At 53.3% G+C, this 26974-nt stretch overlaps 1 protein-coding gene across 4 annotated transcripts in view; it reads left to right on the top strand.

Moving 5' to 3' along the window:
- Positions 1 to 1721: 1721 nt before the first annotated feature.
- The window catches only part of LOC144719813 (signal-induced proliferation-associated 1-like protein 2), a 103461-nt gene continuing 78208 nt past the window's right edge, over positions 1722 to 26974 (top strand). For 2 of the 4 annotated variants that reach the window (XM_078596019.1, XM_078596022.1), the window contains exon 1: positions 1727 to 1900. The gene's annotated coding sequence lies outside the window, so the exon portion shown is untranslated. Of the gene's footprint in view, positions 1901 to 24544; positions 24674 to 26974 lie in introns of those variants that run through there. The other 2 variants (XM_078596023.1, XM_078596020.1) reach the window with 2 other exon arrangements.

The following is a 26974-nucleotide window of genomic DNA, read 5'->3' on the forward strand; positions in this document are numbered from 1 at the left end:
ATCAAAGCCAGACCTGTGCAAGACCCTTCCCCCTAACCGGCAAATGCCACTTTATAGCAGCTACAAAGGCTTTGAAGTACTGTATAGGCAACACGGCCTGTGCGACGCAGCTGTAATAAATGGGATTTTTTAAAAAAAATTAACAGAAATATTGACACGTTGCCAAAATACAGTAATTCTGGGTCAAATTTTTTTTAGGATGTTCGTTCCACCTGGCAGATTAATCCTACAAGCATTCGTTTTTTCCTTGAAAAAGTATACAGCATGTACACTGCATTAGCATGACATCAGTCTGTGACGATACACCTGCGAATGGATGGCTATGTATGATTCATAGTAGCTTACAGTACCCTAATACAGTATTACAAAAAATCCTCATTAATGGCTTTGGCTTAAAATACTCGGTTCGGGACCCTCCTTAAAAAGTCATGAGCCTCACGAGTGAGGCTCTCCTGTATTAGAAAACGAGCATCATTGATTGTATTATTTCACGTGCCAAAAGCGTGGCTGCATAACGCTGATCAGCGATGATCATCGATCGGCATCATCGTTTGTGTTTTGTATCACACCGGCGCAGGATCACATTACATTTCCAGAATGGAGGCGAAGAAACCCTTATTTTGTGAATTGAAGAAACCAGGTTCAATGACCACGCTGTGCTCGCTGCTGATGATGCTGCTGTTGATGATGATGTTGCTGCTGCTGCTGTTGGTTTGTGACGCACGGACAGCCCCGAGGCGGTCTGCGCGCACCGAAAGAGCAGCGCTGCTCCTGCCGTGCTGCAGGTGGTGGGTGGTGGTTGTTGGTGGTGGTGGTTGGTGGTGGGTGGTTGTGGTTGGTGGTTGTGGTGGTGGTAGTTAGTGGTGGTGGTTGGTGGTGGTTGGTGGTGGTTGGTGGTTGTGGTGGTGGGTGGTGGTGGTTGGTGGTGGTTGGTGGTTGTGGTGGTGGTAGTTAGTGGTGGTGGTTGGTGGTGGTTGGTGGTGGTTGGTGGTTGTGGTGGTGGGTGGTGGTGGTTGGTGGTGGTTGGTGGTTGTGGTGGTGGTAGTTAGTGGTGGTGGTTGGTGGTGGTTGGTGGTTGTGGTGGTGGTGGGTGGTGGTGGTTGGTGGTGGTGGTGGTGGGTGGTGGGTGGTTGTGGTTGGTGGTTGTGGTGGTGGTAGTTAGTGGTGGTGGTTGGTGGTGGTTGGTGGTGGTTGTGGTGGTGGGTGGTGGTGGTTGGTGGTGGTTGGTGGTGGGTGGTGGTTGTTGGTGGTGGTTGGTGGTGGGTGGTTGTGGTTGGTGGTTGTGGTGGTGGTAGTTAGTGGTGGTGGTTGGTGGTGGTTGGTGGTTGTGGTGGTGGTGGGTGGTGGTGGTTGGTGGTGGTGGTGGTGGGTGGTGGTTGGTGGTGGTGGTTGGTGGGTGGTGGGTGGTGGTGGTTGTTGTGGTGGTAGTTGGTGGTGGTGGTTGTGGTGGTTGGTGGGTGGTGGTGGTTGTGGTGGTGGTTGATGGTGGTGGTTGTTGTGGTGGGTGGTGGTGGTTGGTGGTGGTAGTGGCACCCCCCCCCCACACACTGCCCGCCCTACACCGCCGGTGCAGTAGAGGGAGAGACGGGAGGCCGGGATCTCCCGGCAATGCGCGACAGATTGAACAGGAAACTATTGAGCCCCCAACGTTGAAAAGGGTCCCACCCCCATGACGGGCTACGCCCACTCTGGCATGATCTCCCTCCTCCTCCTCCCGCCGCCTGCGCTGAACGCCCACTGGCTGCCGCGGATCCTTCGCCTTGTCCAGCCCACGGACGAGCCAAGCCAAGCGCAGTCGATCGCAGTTCCTGGGTTTTGCTGCCACCGCTGCTGTTGCCGCCGTTCCACGCCGGTGACCGCCTTCTGCATCGTTGCGCGCATCCGAGGAAGGGGGTGGCGGGTGAGTGATCATCATCATCATCCTCACCATCATCATCCTCCTAATCATCCTTGGTTTGATCTTGAAATGAAGGCCAGTTCGCGGTGGCCCGTGGTGGTGACGATGATGAACTTTTCTGTTGTTGGTTTGGTTGTTGTCGTCGCAAGAGAATGACAGCGAGCCAGCCTTGCCTGCCTTGGCTCGTTCTCTCTCCTCTCACTTTGCCGGGGGAAGCGGCGATGGGCGAGCGGGCGGGCGGGAGAGATCGACTTGCGGGGATGTTGACAGCATTTGTGTGCGCGTATGTTTTGCTTCTCTCTCTCTCGCATTGTGCCATTGAATTGGCTGGCGGGGGGGGCGGGGGGGGGTGCCCGACGTTATGCTTTGGGTACCCCGTGCTTACCCCGTGGGGACCCCATGGGCCCCCCATGGGGACCCCGTGGGGACCCCGAGTGTACCCCGAGTGCCCCCCGCTGTGTATTTGCTGTGCGCGTGGGAGACGCGTGGTGGTGGTGGGGGGGTGGTGGTGGTGGTGGTGGGGGGGTGGTGGTGGTGGTGGTGGGGGGGTGGTGGTGGTGGTGGTGGGGGGGTGGTGGTGGTGGGGTGGTGGTGGTGGTGGGGGGGTGGTGGTGATGGTGGGGGGGTGGTGGTGATGGTGGGGGGGTGGTGGTGATGGTGGGGGGGTGGTGGTGATGGTGGGGGGGTGGTGGTGATGGTGGGGGGGTGGTGGTGATGGTGGGGGGGTGGTGATGGTGGGGGGGTGGTGATGGTGGGGGGGGTGGTGGTGGTGGTGGGGGGGTGGTGGTGGGGGGGGGTGGGGGGGGGTGGTGGGGGGGGGGTGGTGTGAAAGGCCAAGGAGGGTCGCGGCCACTTTCTTGTTGTGCTCTCTGTCTCTCTCGCTGTCTCTCTTTCGCTGTCTCTCTGTCTCTCTCTCTGTCTCTCTCTCTGTCTCTCTCTGTCTCTCTCGCTGTCTCTCTGTCTCTCTTTCGCTGTCTCTCTCTCGCTGTCTCTCTCTCGCTGTCTCTCTCTCGCTGTCTCTCTTTCGCTGTCTCTATCGCTGTGTCGCTCTCTCTGTGTCTCTCTCTCTCTGTGTCTCTCTCGCTGTTCGGCGAACTCGGTTTTGTCGGCGGTTCAATGGCGCGCGACGGCGGCTGCCCTTCCACCCCTATCCACCCACCCATCCACCCCGACGCCGCCGCCGCCGCCTCGTGCAGTAGAGACGCGACTCGACGTCCACAGTGCTCGCACACGGAGGGAGGGAGGCGGCCGCGTTGCCTCTCATCGCTCGCTCCTCTCTCCCCTCTCGTTCTCCCGACGGCCGCTCGCGCTGGGCACTGCCGCAGGCGCTCGCTCGGTGGCTGCCTTCGCGCAGCGACGGCGCCGCGTGAGGCCACCACATCATCAGCGATGCCACCCCCCTTGACCGCCACCTTAACCCCCCCTTTTGACCCCCCCCTTTGACCCCCCTCCTTTGACCCCCCTCCTTTGACCCCCCCCCCCCTTTGACCCCACCCCCCTTGATCCCCCCCCCTTGATCCCCCCCCTTGATCCCCCCTCTTGATCCCCCCACCCCCCTTTATCCCCCCCTTGACCCCCCCCCTCTTCATCCCCCACCCCCCCCACTAACACCCCCCCACCACTAACAACAGTCTCGCAGTCCGATTCACGTTGGGGGGGGGGGAGGGGTTCACTTTAAACACGGAGATGCAATCTGTGTCCCCGGAGAGCTGCACAATGATTGCGGATGATTCAGTACGGCACTTTTACTGATTCACCTTCGCGAACGCACTTGACAAAGGGGAACCGAGTCTCGGTGACAGCCGTGTGTGTATGTGTGTGAGTGTATGTGTGTGTGTAGGTGTGTGAGTGTGTGTGTATATGTGTGAGAGTGTGTATGTGTATATGTGTGAGTGTGTATGTGAGTGTGTGTGTATGTGTGTGTGTGCGCTTAGACATTATGATGACAGTATTCTGGCGGGGGGGGGGGAGTATCCATCCCTTGAAAGAAATCATCAATTCGTGCATTTGTAGCTGAGCCGAGGAGAGGAGGCCCTCGGAGCCGCATTCGCTCGCGCGAACGCGGCGTGCCAAGAGGTTGCCCCCGTGGCGAATATTTAACATTCACAAACTCAATGTCTCCGCGGTGTACGGGGGAAGAGCGGGGGGGTTGGGGGGAGTGATTGTTTTCAGTGTCAACCGACGGATGAGCAGCAACAGAAATAGACGGGCACGAAGCCTGGTCCGCGGCGGTTTGATTTTAAAATGAACGCCTCGTGTGCTCATAAAGCTTGACAGCCTTGCTCGGTTATGGACACGAGTCTTGTCTGAGGCTCCTCAAGCAAGGCTGGTGCCCCCATCCGTCTATCTGTTTACCCATCCAGCCATCCTCCTGTCCAGCCATCCATCCGTCAACAATACATCCATCTGCCAAGCCGTCCACCCCACCGATCCGCCCGTCGATCAGGTGCCTGCCATCATTTGCGCGGTCGGTCACTTCGACTCGGGAACGTGGGCAGACATTTTTTGTTGTTGCACGAATTTTTTTTTTAACGGAAAACGATTTTGGGTAGGTTTCGTTCGCCCCGTTGGGTTCCTTTATTACGGAAGAGTGGGCCCGGCCCGGATAACCCCAGCAGGTGAGACCGACGTGAGCACAAATGAGCCGAGGGCAGGGAGGACGTCGCACGGCCTCCTCACTGTGACGGTGTCTTAACCAGAGAGCAACGGGGAAGCGGAGCGAGAGATGGAAAATATTGCATGGCTTATGAAAGGAACCGTAAAAAACCCCGGGGGGGGGGGGGTGAAAGCGGGTTTGCAAATGTGCACACGCGGCTTTGAGTGCAGCCGCGCACTGCGTGGGTTATGTAATGGAAATAACCAAAGGACTGAGAAAATATATATGAAAAATATAAATAATGGTGAACAATGCAGAATGAAATGTCAAATGTCACGATGTCCCCAAAGGCGCACTTGGAGGTGTTTGTCGTCGTTAGTGGTCATCGTTCAGAGGCGGAAATTCCACATTCTTACGGCCAGGAGCATTTTTTTATTCTTTCTAAAGGACAACCCCAATACATTTATACTCTGGGTCAAAGTTCAAATAGTATGCAGTGTGCTGTTATGGAATTCACGCGGTTGATCCCGGCAGATTTTTGAGCCTGGATAGTGCTTGAAGGGATGCCCACCGTGCACAGCAGGTGCTATAGGCTGTGGGAGCGGCATTGCGGGCAGTGCAGCAAAAATCCATTGCTGTGCCAGTACTGCATATTCCTGCGCTCCCGTGTCGAGGTTTCCCATCTTCGACCAACACCGCCGACCAGTTTGGTGAGGTATAACGGCCATGTGACCTCCAGGGCACGAGGTGGCCTTTCCTCTCGCAAGCGTTGGATTTGCCGCGAGGGGCTTGCTGCACTCCGTCGTTGGCGTTGGCTAAGAACAAATCAAAACGATCGTTGCTGGGAACTTCGTGTCTTCGGTGACGAGGGAAGGTGAGCGTGGTGGCTGGCGGCCTACCCCTCTATCCGGGGCACCCGTGCGTACCTGGACAGTCACTTTGGAACCCGTGCGTACCTGGACAGTCACTTTGGAACAGCGCGGATGAGTCATGCCCTAATGACGCTTATAATGTGTCGTTACATACACCGCTGTTTGCACGAAATATTTTCTTAGTGGTCTATGTATGTACGTTGCACTTCTTTCGCACCGTACGTAGCCAACTGTGCTAATATAATTGGAGGTGCGGTGGTTAAGCGTCGTTCCACAATCGAGCTGACCTGGGTTCAATACCTGGCTTAAAGCTGTCTGTAGCTGGTCGAGGTTTTCTCGATGTAAAATTACTCGAGTGGATCATGGGTAGCGATCGTCGGCTGCTTACTGTGAAAAATGGGCAGGACCCTCCTGAACAAGAGTCACGAGAAATCCGCGAGCCTTTCCTGGGTAAACAAGCATAGCAATAATAATATTATTACGTTGACTGACTCAAACTTAAAATGGCCCTGGGACAGTGACGTCGTGGGTGTTATGGCAACAGCTGGCTCCACCAGCTGTCAAACAACTGTCCTTTATAATAGGCATTCACCTAACAAGATCAAGATGTCATCATGGCAGAAGCCGAAATGCCACTCGCGGCATTCTCCAAAGATGTTTCCCACCAGCCTAACTGCAAAGTGCAAAGCCACCTTGAAGTGATCTAGACCGAAAACTCATTTCTTTAGAATTGCTTTTTGTGTTGAGCTTGTTGTCTTTCCAACCGCACCTCCGATTAGCACTGTTGGCTACGTTCGGTGCAAACGAAGTTCAACGCACAAGCTTAAAGAGGCATGGTTACTTCGAGCGCGCGTGTGTTCCAAGTTTGAAAGCTGCCTGGTGCTTTGCGCAACCTACACTGTAGATTTCGCTCGTTTAAACAAGAAGGTTGAGCACCACTGTTGCCATTTAATTAATGTGAATAATTAATTCACTATTCATTATCAGTTACAGGGTTTAAGGTCACAGAGTCATACATAAAATATAAAGGATTAATATTTAATGGCGTATTGGGGCCAGGGGGGGGGGGTGGAATGGTTTAAGGAGCCTTAAAGGATCGGTTCTTTAGATTCTATCGTTGGCTTATTAGCGCCGCGCATGTCACATTCAATAGCGGTATCGCTGTCGCGACCCGACCAGAGAGGTTGGGTAGCGATCAAAACAACAACAACGAGATTAAAAAGGTCTTCTGAGAGCCGAATCGCTTCGAACACCACCTCCCGTGCGTTGCTCCGTAACGCTCGGCTTGGCCCGTGAGAGTTTTGTCAAAAGCCTCCGTTATTTCGCGATTTTTAAAGGCACTGGAGTTGTGTTGTGTTTTTTTAATATATCTGTCTGTAGAATCCCAGGCGTGCGTGGTTCCACGCGGGTCCTCCAGCCCCACGTTCCTCGCGTGCCCTTCCTGTTGGGCCCTGGGTGTCTGCGTGTGTGTGCGGCAACTGCACTTCCTCACCGTTGGTGTGCACAGAGCGTGTCGGGGTTGGGGTGGTGGTGTGGGAGTTGGGGGGAGTAGGGGTGAGGACGGTGGTGGTGGTGGGTGGGGGGGGTGGCGGTCCGTGAGTCTGTACGTCCATAAATCCGTCACGGTGTTCGCTGCAGCTGCCTTCACAGAGCGATCGGGGAAAGTAAAACTTGGCCTCTTTGCTAAAGGAAAACTCCGTATGAAAAAAATAAGATGAGGTTTTAGCCTTTCTGGCAATGAAACAGGTGTTAAGATGTTCAAACACCAAACGGAAACCTTTTGCAAGGAATCGTGTCCGCTTTAACCGCACGCACTTGTGGTGAACATGCAAACACACATGCTCTGATCATTTTGGCATTGTCTTTGAAACTGATTAGCCTACACTAGAGACAGCCTTCTTTAGGGCCTAGTATCACCATAGAACGCCAAAAGACACGGAGGTTCCGTGTCTGTCTGTGGCCAGTAGTTGGGGTATTTGCGCCGTGGATATGCGGACAAGCCCATCGTGGCGACGCTCAACCTTGGCGTTTGGAGCAGTGTCGTCGTGAGCAGCCCTTGAACGGGGCGGTGAGGTGAGGGCATATTACGGGAATTCGCGGCGGTTCATCGCTCGCGATATGAAAGTGCTGCGCGTGAAAACGGACGCCTTCGAATGAAACCCAGCTGTCTTAATATTTGGAAACCGAATCGGGTTTGCCGAGTCCGCGCCGACACGTGTGCGCCCACGCGGAGGAACAGGCGAGCCGGAACTCGAAATCCGGTGCAGCCAAAGCACTGCTCACTCGTTTATTTAACAACAGCATAACAGCATACAGATGGAGAATGTTGCCCCATCTGCGCTGCGTGCACGGTGAGCCAGCCGCACCAGCGCATGCCACTTCGAGCCGTCCTGTCAGCTGTCAACAGAGCCACCAATCAACAGCTGACGCATATCACAGTGTCCGAGAATGCGCAGATTTTTTATGCCGATGGCACTTCCGCAAGAAGGTGAGAAACATAGCGCGCTCCCCCCCCCTACAATTACTGTGACATTAATTTGAATGATGTCTCATTGATTTACGGTCCGATTTATTTACTTGTCTAATCTCATTATGTAAAACGGCTCCGTTAATGATTTCGTGCAATGTACAACGCAGAATGGAATACTGTATGCATGGTACAATTAGTGTAGGTGTCTGAAGCTGCTGCTAGAGGCTTGTCCGATTGATAATCTACATCCGCGCTGTTTGCAAGGGGGCCGAGTCGCTGAGGGATTTTCCATGTCGGCTCTACTCCGGTATCGATTGCGCTGACGGGCCCGCGAGATAAATGGCACGGCGCACTGTTGTTCAAGGAAAAGATGCGGTAATTGATCACCACCGTGCTCGCAACGCGCGTTCGTTGGGCGGCGGCGGTGATTTAAATCGACCTCTGTTCAGAGCGCGCCGACGAACGCCGTCGCGGTTGCTTCTGCCGCCCCTCGTAGCCATCGCGGCGCGGAGCCGGGGCCCTGGAAGGGCTTCGGGTTTAGCGAGGTGGCGGGGGGGGGGGACGGCGGGGCACCGCGGTTTTCTTCGATCGCAGGCGAGCGAGGGCTGCCCGGGGTGTGGGGGGGTGCCCGCGGAGCGACGTGACGGCGGTCCTTGATCACAGAAGCTTGAGCGGCGGCGGCGGTGGCGGTCGGCGCGCAGGCGACGCACAAACTCCCCGAGGAAACGAACCGCGGTGGTTTAGCCCGTGCGAGATTAATTTGCTCTCTTAAAAATAAATCTTACGTCGGGGAACGCAAGCAGATGGTGAAATGTGTAATTACACTTGTAATTGCGGGAGGAGTGGAAGTCGCTTGCATCCCACGCGAAGAGCAACGGGGAATTCTTAAAGGGTTGGTGGAACGCATTTCGCGAGCGGTGCGGGCAGTGCGGCGTTCCTTCTTCAAGCAAGCCGCCAAACGCCGCATGTTCGGAATAATGGAATGCGAAGGTACATAGCCGGTGCACTTGAGCAGTTTAGCGGATGTGAAATATGTATGAGTGGGGCCAGTAATGTAATTCGGAATTATTAAAACAACAGGAGCGTGCGTGTTTGACCGAGTAGCTCGGAGCAGCTGGTACACAATCCGAAGGGGGGCAACGGTGGGGGGGGCATTCTTGTGAGGTTTCCTGTTGGCCGGGTGTCGTCACGGCCGCGCAGGAAAAGGCTGGTGCTGAAAGCGGTGTTGACGTTTGCTTTCTTCCGAGGGATTATAAACAAAAACAAGCGGCAAATGAAAGCTTCCTTCTTGGCACAGAGCACACGCTGGGCACCCGGACGACCCAGGGTAATCCGCGTCGAGGAAAGTTCACGAATGTGTGCCCCACCACCCCCGTACGAACCACAATTACGTTGCTGATCTTCTTTTCAAGAGCATAATCCACTGCGCAAACTCCAGTCGTCCTCGCAGGCGAACCATCGAGCAGAGATGGCCACTGCATAGCGCGCTTTCAGATGTGCTTCTGCAGCCGTCTGGAACACTCTTCCGATATCGGGAAGCCAAGAGAGCAATGCACTTTTTAAAAAATCTAAATGATTAGCACGGTTGGATACATACGGTGCGAAAGAAGTTCAGCGTGTACACACATATATATGTCGCAATAATCAAACCAGCATTGGGCAGCGCTCCTGTGCTGGTGGTAGAAATACCCATAAGACAGTGGCTGTAGACTTTTCACTTGCACCGTACTCATTTGGCAGCAAACAGGTCGATGGGTCATTTTCACCAGATGGTGAAAGTCGTATTACACCCAGCATCGTACATGTCAATATTGTAGCCCTTTGCCAATCCGCTGCCAGATGAGCGCCTCCCCCATACTGTGTGGGTCGTAGTTGGCCATACTTCACCCCTTTTGCTCATCGCAGATTAGTCAAGGCGGGGAAACCATTCGACGTGGGAGTATACGAGTACTAGTCCAACATTGTATTTCATGTAATGTCCTCTACTTCCCACGACGTAACCCCACAAACTGCTATACGTATGGAGGTCAAAAATGTAATCTGGTGCCCAGGCTCAAACCTGTTTAGGTTCTGGGCTCTGACAAGATTGGGCGCATTCCAGGTGATTTGGTCAAAGGTGACGTGCAACATTAAAGCCCGTCGAATCAACTTGAGTTCCATTTCTTTGAATTGAGCTGCCGTCTCTGTTTGGGGGACGCACATGTACGCACGTGGAACTTCTCTCGCACCATACGTAGCCAAATGTGTTGCTCAGCGGTGCAATCTGAGCGGCAGTGGCAGAAGACCGCCGCGCTTTTCCACCTAGTTTCGCGCATTCTCAGTCGCTGGTTTATCCGCGTTAACGTCACCGCTGCGCGTGACAGCGGCAGTGGCGAACACTGGAATTCTCTCGGGGCAATAAAGCTGCCACGCTTTCCTACCCATCTGCGACGACGACAACAACAACAACAGCAGCAGCTCATTGAGAACACTGTAACATCAGTTATGTGCGGAACGTGAATAATTCATCTGGAGGGAAGTGGGGGGGGCACAAGTTGCCTTGGTTTTGCTCCAGTGGGGGAGTGGAGGGAGCGAGGGGGTGGGGGGTGGGTGGCGGCTGCGTGCGAACACACGCGGTGGTTGTTCCCTCCTCGAGCGTCGACTTTTAATTGCTGGACTCGGCACCGCGTTTTACAATCCGCGACTGTTGCTGTGCGGATGCAGAACGGCGCCGTGGCCCTTCGTTTTCATCCCTGTGCGATGTGCGGGCATGGTGTCGCGCGCCGATTATGGTACCAATACAGCGCTCGGTAAGAACTGTGCAGTGTTCTCGGAAGAGCTGTTAAAATAGAACCCTATGCCCGGCGGTGCAGAGGAGCCATGTGATGTCCCGTTGGCCCCATTTGCCAGTTACACTAAACTCCTACAGCGGTTAAATCTTGACTTAAAGCTTTCGTGACTGCAGGAATTCATATTTTTTGGGTCTTTCGGTTCAAGCGTTCGTCATCAGGAAGAACGCTTGTGCAGCGATCGAATCGTCGTAGTTTTTTGTTTGTTATTTTCTTTGAACCTATCTACGTGACTTTACCGAAAGACCCAAAGGAGGAATATCCTCTTGCGGTGTTGTCTTTGCGAAGCGTTATGGTGCAATGCACATGGTGGCAGCAAAATGGGTTTACTTTTTCGCAAACAATGGGGGCAATTGTCACGGTGCAGGCATCTCTCGGCCGTTTCGGGTAAATGTAAAATAATATGGTCGAGGAGTTGTTTTTTGTGTCGCCTGCCACTACCCTTTTTTGTTTGCCACGGAGGCTGCCCGCTTCGTTGGTTTCCATCGGGGCCTGGCGCCCGTGCCCAGCCCGTGGTGGTGCGGGATGGACGCAGTCGCCGGCAGCCGGAACCCAACCCACCGCCTCCATCGTTGCTCGCGGAGCCCGAGGACCCCGTGCCGCCTCGCGCCTGGGAGCCGTGCTCTGCATCGCTGCGTCTGAGTGGGCGGCGGAGGTCTAGACGTTTCTTGTCGGCACCTCAAGAGAACCTGACGGCGCCGAATCCCGTGGGCGTGTTCCAGCCGGCAGCCCCGTGGGTGGCGAGCCGATGAAGCTCGCGCTTGGGTCTCCCGAGTGGCGGCACTGTATATGGCATCGCGCAGCTCGCAAAGGGTTCCTAATTTTACGCTTGCACGTGGGGTTGGCTAAAAATGGAGATTCCTACAATAAACACCGCAATGTTTATCCAAGTAAATTTGTTTATATTAATAAAATATCACACGCAAGGATGTTTCGGAGCCGCTGGAAGGGGCGGGCGGGCGGGCTTTCACTCGCAACGCGAAGCAGATGGTCCAAAGTGGTGCGCGAGCAAACCCCCGGGCACGGTGGCGTCGCGCATTCTTTACCCCCCCCCCCCGCGGCATTGTTGCACCACTTGCGAGCGCGGTGCCCCCCAGTGCCGCACGCTGTCCTCGTACACTACCGCCTTCTCTGTCGACCACCTCGTGCGGGCTGCGCAGCAAAAACAACTCCATTGTTTATGTACAGCTCAATGAGCCTTGGCGATGTCGGTGGCGGCGGTGGCGGTGATGGGCGCGTGCGTGCCGGTTTGCCTCCGGGGCACGCTCGTCGTGATCACAAAGCGCAGGTCGACGGATATCATGGGCTGATCCGGAGTAAAATTGAATGCAAGTGTTTTAAGTCCATCTTCCGAAAGGGGCCCGTCTGGTACAAAATGTTGTCCGCCAGCGTTTGATTCCGGCAGGCCAAATTCTTCGCCTGGTTTCGACTTTCTCGTCAGCAGAGTCAGGGCCGCTAAGCTCGAAAAATATCTATACGGTTGTCGCGCCCCGTATAGCATCTACCGCACACGTGATACCGAGCCTTGGCAAGAACCAATTTGCAGCCCTGTGTGCATTGCGGATCCGCGAGGGGCCTTTGGTGGAAATGTGAGAATTGACGTTAAAGGAGATGGGGGCGGCGGCGGGGGGGGAACACCCACCCTCGGTTCATTAATGTGCAATAGACAGAATAGCCGCCGTCTAATTTGAGCGGAGCACGCACGCAAGGTCAAGTGCCATCGTCGCTGGGAAAACGCGGAGAACCTCGGCGCGCAGGTCTTGTTAAAATAGCGGCTGGCTTTTTTGTTCCCTCTGTCTCCTTCTGCAAAGCCCATTCACGCATGGAAGATGCTCAATGGGCACTTCACTCAATTGCACGCCATGCACAGGCATGTACGCCGTGACCGAAGTGATCGTTTCTCACCTCCTCCTCCTCCCGCCACCGACGACAAACCGCGGCGTGGACGCGATGTCACAGACGGAGGTCCGAGTCGCTCCCTCCGACCGTTTTGGGTGCAGTCCCTCCGTGTTTTTTTTTGCCGTGGCGACGTTGTTTTCTCCCTGGCTCTGTTATTGTTATTGCCCAAAAGCTCGCTGCCACGGCAACGCAACCGCTGCGAGTGCTCTTCCTTTTGTTTTCCTTGCGCACTTTCTGGTGGCGTGGTTAATCGTCGGTACGGTTCGATTTTGGCAGGCCCCGGCACCATGACCGCTCCTCCCCACCATTCCAGCCATCCCGGGCCGTAGCCCAGTTGCGGGGATGCGTCTCGAGTCCTCTGTGCGGCATCTGTCGCTGAAATGCGCGCCCCCGTTTTGGTTCGCACTGAAAATGCCACTGGGCTTTTTCGGCCAACAGATTCACGCGCTCGAGATTTTATTGTTTAGACCACTGATTGTGGGCGGATGGCAGTGACGGATGGCGTGCATTAGTGAAGATGGTATATTGAAAAACTATATCAAATACTTTATGATTGTGTTACCGCGGGCTTAGCCTTCAGAGGCTCCTTTTTAAATCGCCAGCGGAGCAAAAATACCACCCCATGACCACCACTCGACCCAAGAAGATGACACGGTTAGAAAACTAGAACTACTTCAAAAGTCACTTCAATAAGGCCGTCGACCAGCGCTAGAGGGTGCTGCTTAGCACGCTGCAAAGACGTGGTCGTTCCCTTGTATGTCAGTCATCCGATGTTGACATTTTTTGCCTTCAGCGCCGGGCTAGTTGTTGGGATTGCATTGTGCAGACTCGGCGCCTCCCAGATGCAGGTGTCTCCAACCCACGTGGTGAGCCAAGCGAGGTTTTATTGCGCACCGCTGGGCGGGCCTCGCAGGAGGCTTCGTCGTTCCGCAGCAAAGTCCACATTGTTATGACCGAAGGCGCGATCAAGGGGCCGTCCATAAATGACGTCACGCACCTGGGGAGGGGGTGGGTGTCAGACATTTGTGACGAGGGGGGGGTTTCAGAAATGTGACGTCACATCAAAATGCGCAGCTTTAAATAAATATAGACAACACCTTCTACTTAATTAAATAGACTTTTAAATAAATGTTTTCTCCTACAACATCAGAGTGCAGCGCCACATTAAATACGCACTGCAGTGACATTAGTTTATAGCGATTTGAAGCATGTTTTGACTTTGTGACGTCATATTTGAGGGGGGTCTGACTTTTTGTGACGCCGTGTGACGAGGGGGGTGGTCAGAAATCGTCCAAAATCGCGTGACGTCATTTATGGACGGCCCCCAACCCAAAACGCGCCGATCTGCCGTCGGGCCGAGGGCCATGCGGAGCTCTGCCGATCTTTACTTTTTTCTTCTTGGTTCTTTCGGTAAAGTCACGTAGAAGGGGAATAATAAAATAATAAAAATAAAACATAATAAAATAATTCTCACGACGTTTCGGCCACAACGCAAGCAGCCGTCCTCAGGTGAAGAACAGGTCTGTCGGAAAGACAGCGTCTGACAGACCTGTTCTTCACCTGAGGACGGCTGCTTGCGTTGTGGCCGAAACGTCGTGAGAATTATTTTATTATGTTTAATTAGTATTATTTTATTATTTCCCTTCTACGTGACTTTACCGAAAGAACCAAGAAGATGAATCCCTGCAGTCACGAAAGCTTTAAATCGAAAGATCTTTACTTTGTTGAGCAGAGTGATGCAAGGCACCCGTGTGTTAGCAACGCGCCCCGGTGGAGCTGCGTGTGGTTCGCCAATACCCCAAAACTGCGACATCTCAACTCGAGGACCCCCCCCCTGGCGAGAACGCAACGAGGAAACGCGCGCACGTTTCTCCAGAGGAATCCCAGTCGCCGCAGAGTGTTTGAAGGGATAACTCTATTTCAACATTTTTTGTGTTTTTTTTTCTGAAATGAAAACCGGTCGCTCGCTTGAATGTTCCTGGAAGGAGCAGCACTTGGCGCGGTGTGCACGCGGAGAGACCTCGGATATTTCCTGACCGCAACTTGTATCCCTGTACGCGACATTAACACGTGTGTTGTTTTTGTTAATACCACTCTCGTAATGAATAATGTTTCGGAGCCGAGGGGATGGCGGGTGCAGTGGTTGAATGGGACGACCCTGAGTCAGATGCCCTTCCTGGGCAGGAGGGGGGGCATTCATCCAGCAGTGGATGGACATAGAGCTCGAAATTATAATGAATCATTACTTGAGTAACACTTTCCCACTGAATCTGTATTAAAGCTCATCGCGTGGCATGGCGCTGACCACCCGGCATGTTTTACTTTGTCAACACTTGCGCGTGTGCCGTGCCGTACTGCGCTGTTTTCGATTCCGCGTGAGAAATTGTACAAATTAATGTGGCTTAATGCGGCGTGGCAGTCGTCGTTGGCGTGCCCCCCCCTCCCACCCCCTCGGACATCAAAACAGGAAGCTACGCAAGTTAAATAGGAAATGCGTGAAATGGAATATCGCCGTGGTTTTCTCGATGCTACACGGCCGGGCGGCCAATCCAAACATGAGCCGAAGGGGGCCGTGGCATTCGGATCGCGTGGTTTCGGTTGCCGCTTTGCGCGCTGTTAATGCTCGTGTAATGCTGTAACCCTATAGCGTTGGGGCCATTAAAGCGTGGATTTGGGCCCGGCAATGACACAAAAACGCACGCGCATTGAACAGTGCGGTGAAGGCGCCTCCGTGCAGCTCGCCCCGAATGCACCGCGATCACTCGTCAAGATCCTCGGAAGCGAAGCGCGTTCGAGGGTGGTGAGCACTTTGATGGGTGACCACCTCCCAGAGCCTTGCTTTTAGGTGTTGTATGCGTGGGGGCAGCGTTGTGTGGCGAGGCAGATGGCAGTGCTGATCGTTGCACCCCCCCTCCCCCCCACCCTTATCGTATGCTTGGTGGGTTTTCTCCGAGTTTTTTAGTTTCTTCCGGCATCGGGGCATTCGTCAATAAAGTCAATGGCCAAACGTCTCCAATGTGGCAGAATCCTCTTGGGGGGACAAAAAAAAAGTGTCTCCTATGTAGGTCTCAAAACCCAACGAGACATTCCCCGGGTTAAATGATTGGATTTGTTTAAAAGTTCCTTGAAATGCGCCCCAGCGTCGCGGCGTTTGGCACGTGCCGATGGCCGATATGTCTGATAGCAATTTATTCTGGCCATGGCGGATTTAACCGATTGCATACTGGGGGGGGGGTGGATAAAGCCTGTTCCAACTTACTTTCATGTGTTCATTGGGAGCGTTCCATCATTCCCAATCACCGTCTGTGCTCGTGCAAGGAGAGTTAAGTGTTCTCATTTGAAGGAAGTCGAGCAGCGGCGCGCGCAAAGCCAACCCGGATCGTATATCCACGGTGATCAAGCTGCCAGACGAAGAGAACAGACCTGGGACTAATTTAATAAAATAATTACTCCGGATAGTTTGACTCCTCTCCTTAAAGGAGTTTAACAACGTCGCTAGTCTGAGCCGCTAATCATCTTCCCCCAAAAAGCTTGCCAGCTCAGCTTGTCCTACCCCCCCCCCTTGCCACGTCTCCAAGGAAACCGGCCTAGGGCCGATTAAAATTCTTTCACGGGTCAACACGGCACCCATTGGCTTGCTCTGCCTTGCTCTGCCTGTTACTCCCTCCTGCTTTTGTGCGCGACTCTGCTTTGGCAGCTGCAACACCCCCCCCCACACACACTCTCTCTCTCTCTTCAGCCTGGGCGCCCACCTCCTTCCAGCCCACTCCTCCAGCCCACTTTCATCCCATTCATATTCTTGGTTCTTTCGGTAAAGTCACGTATTTAGAAAATAAGATGAAAAATTAAACATGAAAAATTTATTTAAAATAATAAAAGCAAAAACGCACGTAAAAATTTGTAAAAATAAAATATAATTGTAATTTTTTTTAAAACCCACTCTTTCAGGACCCTGCTGGGGGCAGTTTAAAGCAGTGGCATGGGATTGGGTCCCCAGGTCTCGGCCAGGCCGGGCCCGGCGTGGCCCGGCCATGGCTGGGCACGGTAGAGGGGGGCGGCCGGGTGGTTCTCGCTCTGGTATAATCTGCGTACGCGTGAGATGAGTTGCCCGGCGGTTGTGGCGTGCGCGGTGCGTCACGCCGCTGCGCTGTCGGGGACGGCCAGGGGCGAGTGACGGATCGGTCTCCCCTGCCCCCTGGCGAGCTGGGGGCGGAGAATGAATTTTTTGTTTATCAAAACAAAAGAAAAAACACGGGTCTGTGGAAATTAGCTTTTTCTCTCTTTCTGTGTTGAGCAGCAGGCTGTTGAATCCGGGGCATAGCTGATGTGGCCCGTGAATTGAAATTGAATAGAAATACGTGTTTTTTTGGTTAGTTTTTTCTGGGGGAGCTGCCGCCCGATGGCTTTGTGGATGCACGCTGGCGGTTGTGTTGTTGGTCTTTCGAGAGAGATGTGGTGGTTGGGGGAGGGCGGCCTTGGCGTTGACATAATCATGAGTCGTGAACACGACTCGGGAGTTTGTTCGGCGGCGAGGCGGACGGGCTCGAGTGCTGTTTTGTGTTCATCCCGTGCGATGAACGGAAGATCATTAGTGGAAGTTGTCATCATTAGGAGCTCCTGGGAGGAAACTATTTACTGTAGCAACCCTTCACCTCCCGGCAGCATTTATATTATTCGTATTATTCAATACTGTAATTATTATTTGACGTGTGAGAGTGTACGTAGTGCGTGCCGACACAGTATTTTACGTGCAATGTGACCTTTATTAACCCACTGCCGTGTGGGTGTAGTTTGACCATACTTCACCACGCTGGTCAGTGGGAGTTGGCGAAGGCGGGGAAGCCTAAATGTGTGACCACAGAACCCACTGTACAACAAATGGATGTCCCTGCAATGCGCCCCTGCTGCTGCCCAACAACGCAACACAAACCTGCCGTGCGTGATTGTCACCCGTGCAAGCGCTCCCAGACCTCTCGGCCCCGCTTCAGAGATTGGGCGCGTTCCACGTGATTTTTTTCTTGGTCATAGAAACAACACGGCACTTTAATGAGTCCGCCGGTCATGAGGAGGACAGACAGTCGTCCTCCTCCTCGTCGTGGCCGGGGCGTCAAGAGAGGGCGGCTGGACAGCTGTAGTTGAGGGCCGCCACCAAGAAGGGGGTCTTGGTGCGCTGCTGCAGCTCGCGCGCTGACAGACGGACAAAGCACCACTTGGGTGCCCCCCCACACCCCCACCCCCACGGCGGCCGTTTCCAACAAGGGGCCATCCATACTCTTTGGTTCTTTCGGTAAAGTCACGTAGGTAAAACATTTTATTTTATTTCTACCCACGTGACTTTACCGAGAGAACCAAAGAGTATGCAGTCACGAAAGCTTCAAATCTAGAAGGGGCCATCCATTGAGGACGTCACGAGAAAATCTGTCAACCCTTGACCCCTGCCCCCCCCCCCTCCCTGTACGCACGCGGACTTTTTACACCCCCCCCACCACCTGCGTACTTACGCCTGACGCACCCCCCCCCCCCACCGAATCCTATAGAACGGCCGATATTTAATCCACGCAGAAACGATCAAGGATTAATAATATTCACGTGTTTAAGAAAACAGTCCACCGCCGGACTATCTAACTCATTTGAAGGCCAATGTAGACAAATTATTATCGAGGCTTCACCCCCCCCCCCCCCCGTTTCCTATGCGTACATTGTAGTAGACCCCCCATACGCAAGCGAATGTATTTGGGTTAACCCCCCTCCCCCCTCCGTGCGTACGCACTAAATGGATGGCCCCTAAAATCCCCCGCAGGGTGTGGGCGAGTGGTACAGCTCTTCTTCTCTCGGCTCACCGCGTGACCTCGCCGCACTTTGGCCCATCCATAAATGACGTCACGCACCTAGGAGGGGGGGGGGGGCAGATATTTGTGACGATGTGTGACGAGGGGGGGGGGGTGAGAAATGTGACATCATATCTAAATGTGCAACTTTAAATAAATATGGACAACACGTTCTACTTAATTAAATAGACTTTTTAATAAATGTTTTCTCTTACAACATCATAGTGCAGCGCCACATTAAATACGCACTACAATGACAATAGTTTAAAGCGATTTGAAGCATGTTTTATTTTCAAAATGGAAATATGGTTTTGGTGGGGGGGGGCAGAGCTGTGTGACGTCATATGTGAGGGGGGGGGTCTGACTTTTTGTGACGCCGTGTGACGAGGTGGGGGGGGGAAAAATCGTCCAAAATCGCGTGACGTCATTTATGGACGGCCCCTTTCTCTCTTCGCCTCTAAAGGTGCCGTCGTTGTTGCGGCCCGGATACTCCGGCGGGAAGGCGCCCTTCGTCTTGTTTGCGGCCGTTCTTGCACAATCGTTCCCGTTTGTGTTTTTCGCGCCCTCGCGCCTGTCGTGTGATTTGACTCTGGGTGCTTCCTTGTAAAAGAAAAAAATAAACAATCGACGTCTTCACGGAGCCGCTCCGCCGCTCATGAACGAGGTAGCGATGGATTGGTTCGTCTCGTCTATTCAGTTTGTGCCTCCTCGACGGCTGCCGTTTGTGAATGCTCACTGCGGTACCTCGATGGGCTCGTCGCGTAGGCCGCTGAGGCTGCCCACGCAACTTGGCACGTTGATCCAAATGGAATCTTTACAGCGCCACGGGAAAATAAGTCTTGCGATAAATTTTGGGTGTGGGTTTTTTTTTATTGCAGCGGGAAGGGAGGTGCGGCCAGGTGGTTCGGTGTTCGGAGTGCTGAGCCAGCGATAACGAAAATCCCGAGTTCAAATGCAAGGCTCTTAAGCTACAGAGAGTTGATCGGTCTCAGGCCAGTCACCCAATGACTGCACTCAAAGCCCCTCACGTAAAGTAAATGTTTTCGCGCTTTATTCGCCACAATTCCAGCTCTGAAAAAAACATATCAGGTCCACTGTCACGTGACGTCAGCCATGTGTTTGGGGAAGCGGGCCTTCTCCTGTGTCAAAGAAAAAAAAAGGACATTTTTAAGGATTTTTCCAGAAAAGTCAGGTGAAAATTCTCTTTTCCTCAATGACGTGAAAAAAAAGACCACACAAAAAGCCACGACATGAACGTATCCCTTTACATTGCCACATACAACAACGCCACATACAACAACGTCCCATACAGCTACGCAGCAATGCGTACAATGCAGCCATGTGATGCCGACGGTCAGTAAATCGATGTGATTTTGAGAGTCGCTGTAAGGGGTCCTTTGTCGTAAAAAGTTTGGGAGCCTCTGGGCCGTGGTGCTCTGTGTTCTGCCGGCGTTGTAGTGAATGTTACGCTTCGATGGCTAGCCCCCTTCATCTTATTCTGTTTCGCCATGTTGCGAGTCAGGTTACAGAGATAGCATCTCCGAGGGCTTTTATTTTTATTTTGAAAAAGATCAAAAGTAGTGGAACATCACGTGAAACTGCTGACATTTTATTTTCCCCGCTTTACGCTCCACGTTTTGAAAATGCACAAATCGGAGCGCGCACGCTTGCCGGGTCGGCGCGATCAATGAGGAGTCGCACGGAGCCGAGTGAGAACTACAAGGCGGGCGCTGAACACGCGCGTTTCAAAAATGGATTGGGGAGGTAAAATCCCCAGGAAGCCATTATGATCAGAACGTCAGCGATTTTGTTTTAGAATTATACTTTTCTTCCATCACACGTGGGTTGTTCCCATCGTAATCTTACTTCCCCCCCCCCTTCCATGTAATTTATTAATTTGCATGTCGACCGACTAATGAAATGCGCGTGGCAGTCCACCGTCGGGGAAAGCGCAGCGCGCCGCAAATAATTCTCGTTATCTTCAAAAGGCTGCGACACCACGAATGACTGCGCTCGCTCGCCGCCGGTGCTGGTGGGCGTCTGTGACCCCGGTGCCTGCGGTAATGTCCGCACCACTCGCTCCACCAGGCGGTTCAAAGCGAGGCGCTCTCTGCCCTCGAGCTTCTAATTAGCTGCGAGAAAATGAGAGGCTTGACCTTGACGCGAGGGCCTGCACAGTCGTGCCACTTTGCGTAACGCTTTCCCAGAGCTCGGCCTGCGCAGGCGCAGGCTTGTACGCGGGTCCGTGCCCCCCCCCTCCCATAGCGAACCTCGCAGTGCCGTACGTGCTGCACATGAAAATCCAAGCCGACTTCTCCAGCCGCTGTGCGGAAAGGAGCGGGAGCGGAATTCGGCGCCGCTACTCTCGCAGTCTGTCCCGAGAGTGTCTCCGCGCTCGCAGTCTGTCCTGTCCCCCAGGACGAGTTAGTGCGCGGCTACCTGTGCTGCCTGAAATAAGATGGCCACTCTGGCGTTGTTATCGATTGTATGCTGACGCCTGCTTTTGGGAGCTGCGCTCGTGCGTGTCGCGGTTTGCGCGGCAGTGGCGGCGGCTCGGTGAGTCCGCGTGGTTTGTGGGTCACCGGCACGGCCGGGCAATTTGGGGATTGTGCCAGCAGTGTTTTTTGACCGGTGTGACATTCCCATTAAAGGGTGATGATGCAAACATAATCTTTGAAATGCTCATTCGATGAAACAAACAACAACAACAAAACTGAGATGGTTGGATGGATCGGAGGTCAGAGCGCTGATTTCCAAATCCCAGCCAGCTGCTCATAATTATTGGTATTGGCCTGGCCACCAATGGCTGTGCAAAAAAATAGCACCACCATGATGTGGGTTTTCACTTAATTCGGCAAAATTCCAGCTCTGAGAATTTCAATATTGGTTTGACTGTCACGCGATGAAACGTCGCTCTAGTTGACAGCCAGTGGGATAGTGCTGCCCCCCTCCCGATCTTAGAGGTAGCTCTGTAGCGTTCACTTCCTTGGGTTTTTTAAGGATTGCACTGCTCCGATGCCTAATTTGCGATTTGGTGGGGGTGGTAGGGGAGGAATTAAATTAGAAATGAAAAAGACAAAGCAAAAAAACATATCGTGAGGTCTGTTTTGAAAGCGAAAGGTGCACTGTTTTAATTTGCACTAACGGTTGAAATGGATTAAGGTTTGGGTCATAAAGGCTCAGTCATGCTTCATTGGCTGCCTGCATTACGTGTGATATGTGCCGTTTTCATTTGGCTAATGTAGTGCGGCAGCTGACGGTGCTCTCTGTGGCGTTCATGCGTGGAGAGTGCACAAGCACACACGCGTGTTAATCAGAAACTCAAACACCGCTAATCTCTGCAGCAGCTGGGATTACAGTAACGGTCCCAACGATTTTGCCAAAAGGAAAAAAAAACACAGGGCACACACACACACTGTACTGTTTATACAACGTGTTCCCAGTGGTGTGATGTTTCGTGTACCTAAGACGTTTGCACACCATGATGTTTACAATTTGGACGTCGGAGATGTCTCTAACCGGGCGAGGGCTGACTACCACATCACTCTGAATAAATTAAACAACATTTTTTTTACCGGGTAAGCCTCACTCCGCTATATAGCTCTTTTCTTAGAAGTGACCTGGCCACAAATGATAGCTCAACAAAGTTGTTTATCATGAGGATATTTATAGCAACCAAATACACTGAACGCGTGTTGATTTTAAATTTGGAGAGAAAAACCAGAGGACCCGGAGCGAAATCCGCACGGCCACTGGGAGAACGTGCAAACTCCAAATAAACCCACGACCTCCTGCATACCAGGCGAGGGAATCAGCATCTCGCCACCGTGGCCCCCCACCTCATCAGATCTTGGATGCTAAGCAGGATTTGAGACTGGTTGGTACTTGGATGGGAGGCTGCCTTTGAGACTGCCTAGCAGGTGTTCTTGGCTTGGGATGTGAGATGTAGTGTGAATTATTGATTCTATCTGTGCGGCGCTTTGAGTGTCACTCCGTTGAAATCCCAGTTTGGTCTTGGCTCGCTCGGCCATGGGGTGGGACTGCAAAACTTGATAGCAAGTCAAAACCATTGTTATTCTATAGAATTGCATCCTGCTGTGAGAATGTGGAGTTTCCTCCACAGGATCATGTATTTCGATTGAGACAATGGGCAATGCCATCTCTCCAATTGCTTTATAAAACGCTGCGTATTGCAGCGTAGTAGAGGCAGTGCTATAGTTTACTTGGCTGTCTGTCATGAGCAGGTGTGTGGTCCTGCTCGTAGGCAATGTTGTTTCGCTCTGTTGACCGGTGACAAAATGTCAATGTTGGTTCGGGCTTTGAGTGTCTCCAACCTCCCCCGCGTCGTCCCCCTACGGCCGCCTCTCTCTGTCGGGTGGCAAACAAACCCCGGTGGAGTGTTCGTTAAAAGGCACTCGTGTGGCCATCCTAACGATCAGTCGAGAGAGGGCCCGCTCGCCCCCCGCTTGCCGTCTCATCCGTCACGCCGATACAGACCTCTTTCCGTCAGACTTTCTCTTCGCTGCGGCATTAAGCGAAAAATAACAAATGCTGCGCCGTTACGTGAGAGCGGGGTGCGTTCTGTGCGGTGCATGCACGTCGCCGTCCCCGTGCAAGAGAACCCACTTTCCCGGGAGCCTGCGCTGTTTTGATGTTACCTGCTCGTGAGGTCATTTAAATTCGGCGTCAAAAGCGTTTGAATGCAGCATAGTGACGATACGCTTTTTAAAATGCAATTTGTTCAAGTGCTCTATCGTAGCCTGTAATTCTACGCGCAATATATATTTTTGGATTATTTGCAGTAGTCTTGTTCCTCAACCCGAAGTGTAATTCCTTTTGTGCACTTACCATTGAGGTATGGTGTGGTTTTGCTATACACAGGCCATTTTTCTACCAATTTAGCCATGGAATTGGTGGATCGCACAGAAGTCATGATGCATGAGACTCCCAACCCCTGGGTCCAGAGGTGGCCAGTGTATGGCTGTACAGCAAATGGGTTTCAATCTAAGATGTGCATTTCTCTTTGTGTTAAGCCCTTTATATTAAACTTGATTTGGAGCTTTCGTGACTGCAGGAATTACTCTTTGGTTCTTTCGGTAAAGTCACGTAGAAAAACATTCAAAATAAATATTACCGGGCTTTCTCTGGGTACACTGGACTAATATTCGCAAAGCCCAAATGGTTTAATTCAGGCATTGTGGAAAACATTCCAAGTGCAGCTCTCCTTGCAGAGCGTGGAGTAAGGCCTCTGCGAGGCTTGCCTAGGTAAACAGAGGACCGTTATCGTTTCGTTACAAGGCACGCATGTTTCGCCGTGCGCCGCTGTGGGACCGCACGCTGCAGGGAGTTACAGGTGCAATGGAAGGCCGAGAGGAGAAACTCTCACGCGGCCTCCGTCCACCGCAGCGGCCCCGGTCCTCCCCCGTAGCGGCAAGGTGTTTCTATTGGCAGGAGAAGTGTCGCCGAGGCACAGGCACGGCATGCCGATTCGCTATCTCGCCGAGTTCGGTTTCGCGCTAGGATTGGACACCCAGGAGTATCTGGAATTCTTGAGTAAATATAGCCAGCTGGGAGAGGGGGGTGGAAGAGAAAGAGAGGAGGAGGAGGAGAAAGGGAGAGTGGAGTGGGGAGGGAGGGAGACCGAGGGATGGAAAGTTATAGAAAGGGGACAGATGGTCAAGATTTTAGCCATGGGCATGCCCAACGGACAAGAAAACCGCTCTAAATAAACCCAGATCACAGCAGCAAAGTGGAACGGGGCCCAAGGCTCGTGAATACAGAGCGTTGTAGAATTCGGCATGAGCACGAACGCCCTAATCTGTTCGCTTACAAATGATCCCGTGTGTGGTACTGCCGCTAGCATCTGCACGTGTCTTTTTTTGTCGCTGCGTCAGTAAGTGGCCTCGGCGGTTTTAATGCCAGTCCAGCGAGGCGTTGCGAATGGCCAGACATGAGAAGCCGCCAATTTCGCCGCATCCTTGCAAGTAGCCGCACGCGCTCCCTCGCTTTGTCAACTCTGCGATCGTTTAGTCTTTCCTGTCAAGGTCAGTCTGCAGGGCCTTGTGCCACCCCTACCCCCAGCTCGCCCTCCCCTGGCTCCTCTCCTCCACTCCCTCGGCTTCTCTCTTCCCGCTAACCCGACTCTCTCCCTCCTCCTCCTCCCCCCCCAACATCCCGGCCCAGCCCAACCCCAGCAGCTCTCACTCACCCAGTGCTCGCTTTCCCAAGCTCAGCGGAGGACGTGGGCTCAGTTCCGCTGCTTGTGAGACGCTGCCTGTGGAAGGTAAACTCTGTGGTGTGGAAATTGCCCGCTGCTGTGCCCCACGCCAACTCCACCGCTTGTATTTGTATGTACGGTGAACTTCCTTCGCACCATACGTAGCTAACCGTGGTATTTGAAGGTGCGGGCGAAGGACAACAAAGTAAACACTAAAAGCAGTTCTAAAGAAATTAGTTTTCAGTCTCTGATATCGGAAGGAAGAGCTTTCCAGACGGTTGCAGAAGCGCATCTGAAAGCGCGCGATGCGGTGACCGTCTTTGTTCGATGGCGAGCCAAAAGCCTCTGCGAGGGATGACCGGAGTTCGTGTGATGATGGTTTATGGAGGTACCGTTGCGGTAGCAGTATCGGGGATTGTACCGTGTAAAGCGTTTTCATTTGACGGAGTTCTCGCTCGCCCTCTTATGTTTGTTCAATTTTGGACAAGTTCAAGGGCTGTGGGCTGTGTTGTGCAGCTAAGGTAATGTGCAAATAATATTCATCACTTGCGGTGCAATTTGTACAAAATTGTTAACCATGGAGTGTGTGCTTGTTCCATTTATAAGTGATCCTCATGGCGGTACCCCGGGGTACCAAATAATACAAAATGGCCGAGGCAAATAAGTATTGTATTTCTGGGACACAATTTTTCCCAGGGGCGTACTTTACTCCGCGACTGGGGTACCCATCAATCCGAAATCAGTGCCACTCCGCGATGTCAAAACGCAGCGAGGACGATTGCGCTGAAACCCTGAAGGCTCGCGCTACGCACCGTGGTGGTGCATCGTGTACAGCTCGTCGAGATGAGTCGATTGCCGCATCGCCGACCATCAACAGACTAAAAATGACTGCATCACGGACATTATGCGAGAGCCGCGGTACTATGGTACCCCGGGGTACCGCCATAAGATTAAAGTGTGCATCGCTACATCTGAGAGTGATGGTCTGATTTTGTTTTGTTTTGCCAGTTATTAACTTTTCTTCCAATTCAAATGCTCATGATTATTATTAGTCTGTAATAGAGTGTAAATGCTAAAGTGGTACAATATAGATTTTTTTGCGAATACTCTGTGCTATGCCTTTATTATTGTTTTTACCGCTGTATTTTGGGAGGGAAATACTTGCCATATTCCGCTCTAACGGTATCTGTTGACGTAATTATGAATCCGCCGCGCGTCACTGATACCCCCACCCCTACTTATTCACGGCAAATGGCATCATTATACAATAACGTGGGTGGCTGATAACATTTTCCGCTGGGCTGGTCGCAAAAGGCCAGGGTTTGCCTATTTTGCAATTTAATGAGCTACTGCTGAATGACATTAAGCATCGGATTGGCCGCAAACACACGGCCGCGTGCTCAGGTATGCGCAACGAGGATGCGGTGTCGGGCAGGCGTCTCGTCTCGGCGGGCGCCGTCGCACAGCGCTGCACCCCGCCGGTGACAGCACTCACGGCCGCGAGCCGCTAGCCGCTCGAAGTCGCAGGCCACCGGCCGGCGGCCGGGGTTTTTGTGCGGTGCGTGCACGGCGCCGAGGAAGTTTTGGCAGGCGCCCTCGAGAGCCGCCGGTGTGAGCATCCCTACCAGCCGGGCGTGGAAACCGCGTCCGGTGGCGCCCGCGCTCCGCCTCGCTCGTCCGTTGGCTCGCCGGTGCTTAAAGCGCCGTGCGTCTGCACCGTTACCTTCCCAGACGCGCCGCTGCACCCCCATTAACATTTTAATGAGTGAGGGGGGGAATGAAGTAAACGGCTAATGAGACCAAAGCTGTTAGAGATGTCCGGGCTGCTTGTGGCATCAGAACATTGGAACCTGGGAATAATTGGCTTCGGATTCGCGGGAAGGTGGTTCCGTGCTCTTGGTTGCTGCTCGCCCGCGCTCCAACCCTGCTCTGTCCGTGCCTTCGGTTCGGCCTGTGGGAAGGCTGCCCGCTCGCCCAGTTCGGCCTGTGAGAAAGGCCGCCCGCTCGCCCAGTTCGGCCCGTGAGAAAGGCCGCCCGCTCGCCCAGTTCGGCCTGTGAGAAAGGCCGCCCGCTCGCCCAGTTCGGCCTGTGAGAAAGGCCGCCCGCTCGCCCAGTTCGGCCTGTGAGAAAAGCCGCCCGCTCGCCCGGTTCGGCCTGTGAGAAGGCCGCCCGCTCGCCCGGTTAGAAAGCCTGCTTTGTGGGCTGCCATCTGCTCTGCTCGGCCACAAAAGACGAGGCTTGCACGAGATTAGGCGTAATCCCTTTCATTCGTTGGCGTTGGCGACACAGGCTTCCTCATTATTGTGCGGCAAACCGAACCGACAGCAGCCTACCGGCTCGCCAACTTGGGTGGGAATTCGGGCGAAG

Source organism: Lampetra planeri, chromosome 7 (assembly GCF_965212315.1).
Source record: "Lampetra planeri chromosome 7, kcLamPlan1.2.h2, whole genome shotgun sequence".
Taxonomy (NCBI): Eukaryota; Metazoa; Chordata; class Hyperoartia; order Petromyzontiformes; family Petromyzontidae; genus Lampetra; species Lampetra planeri.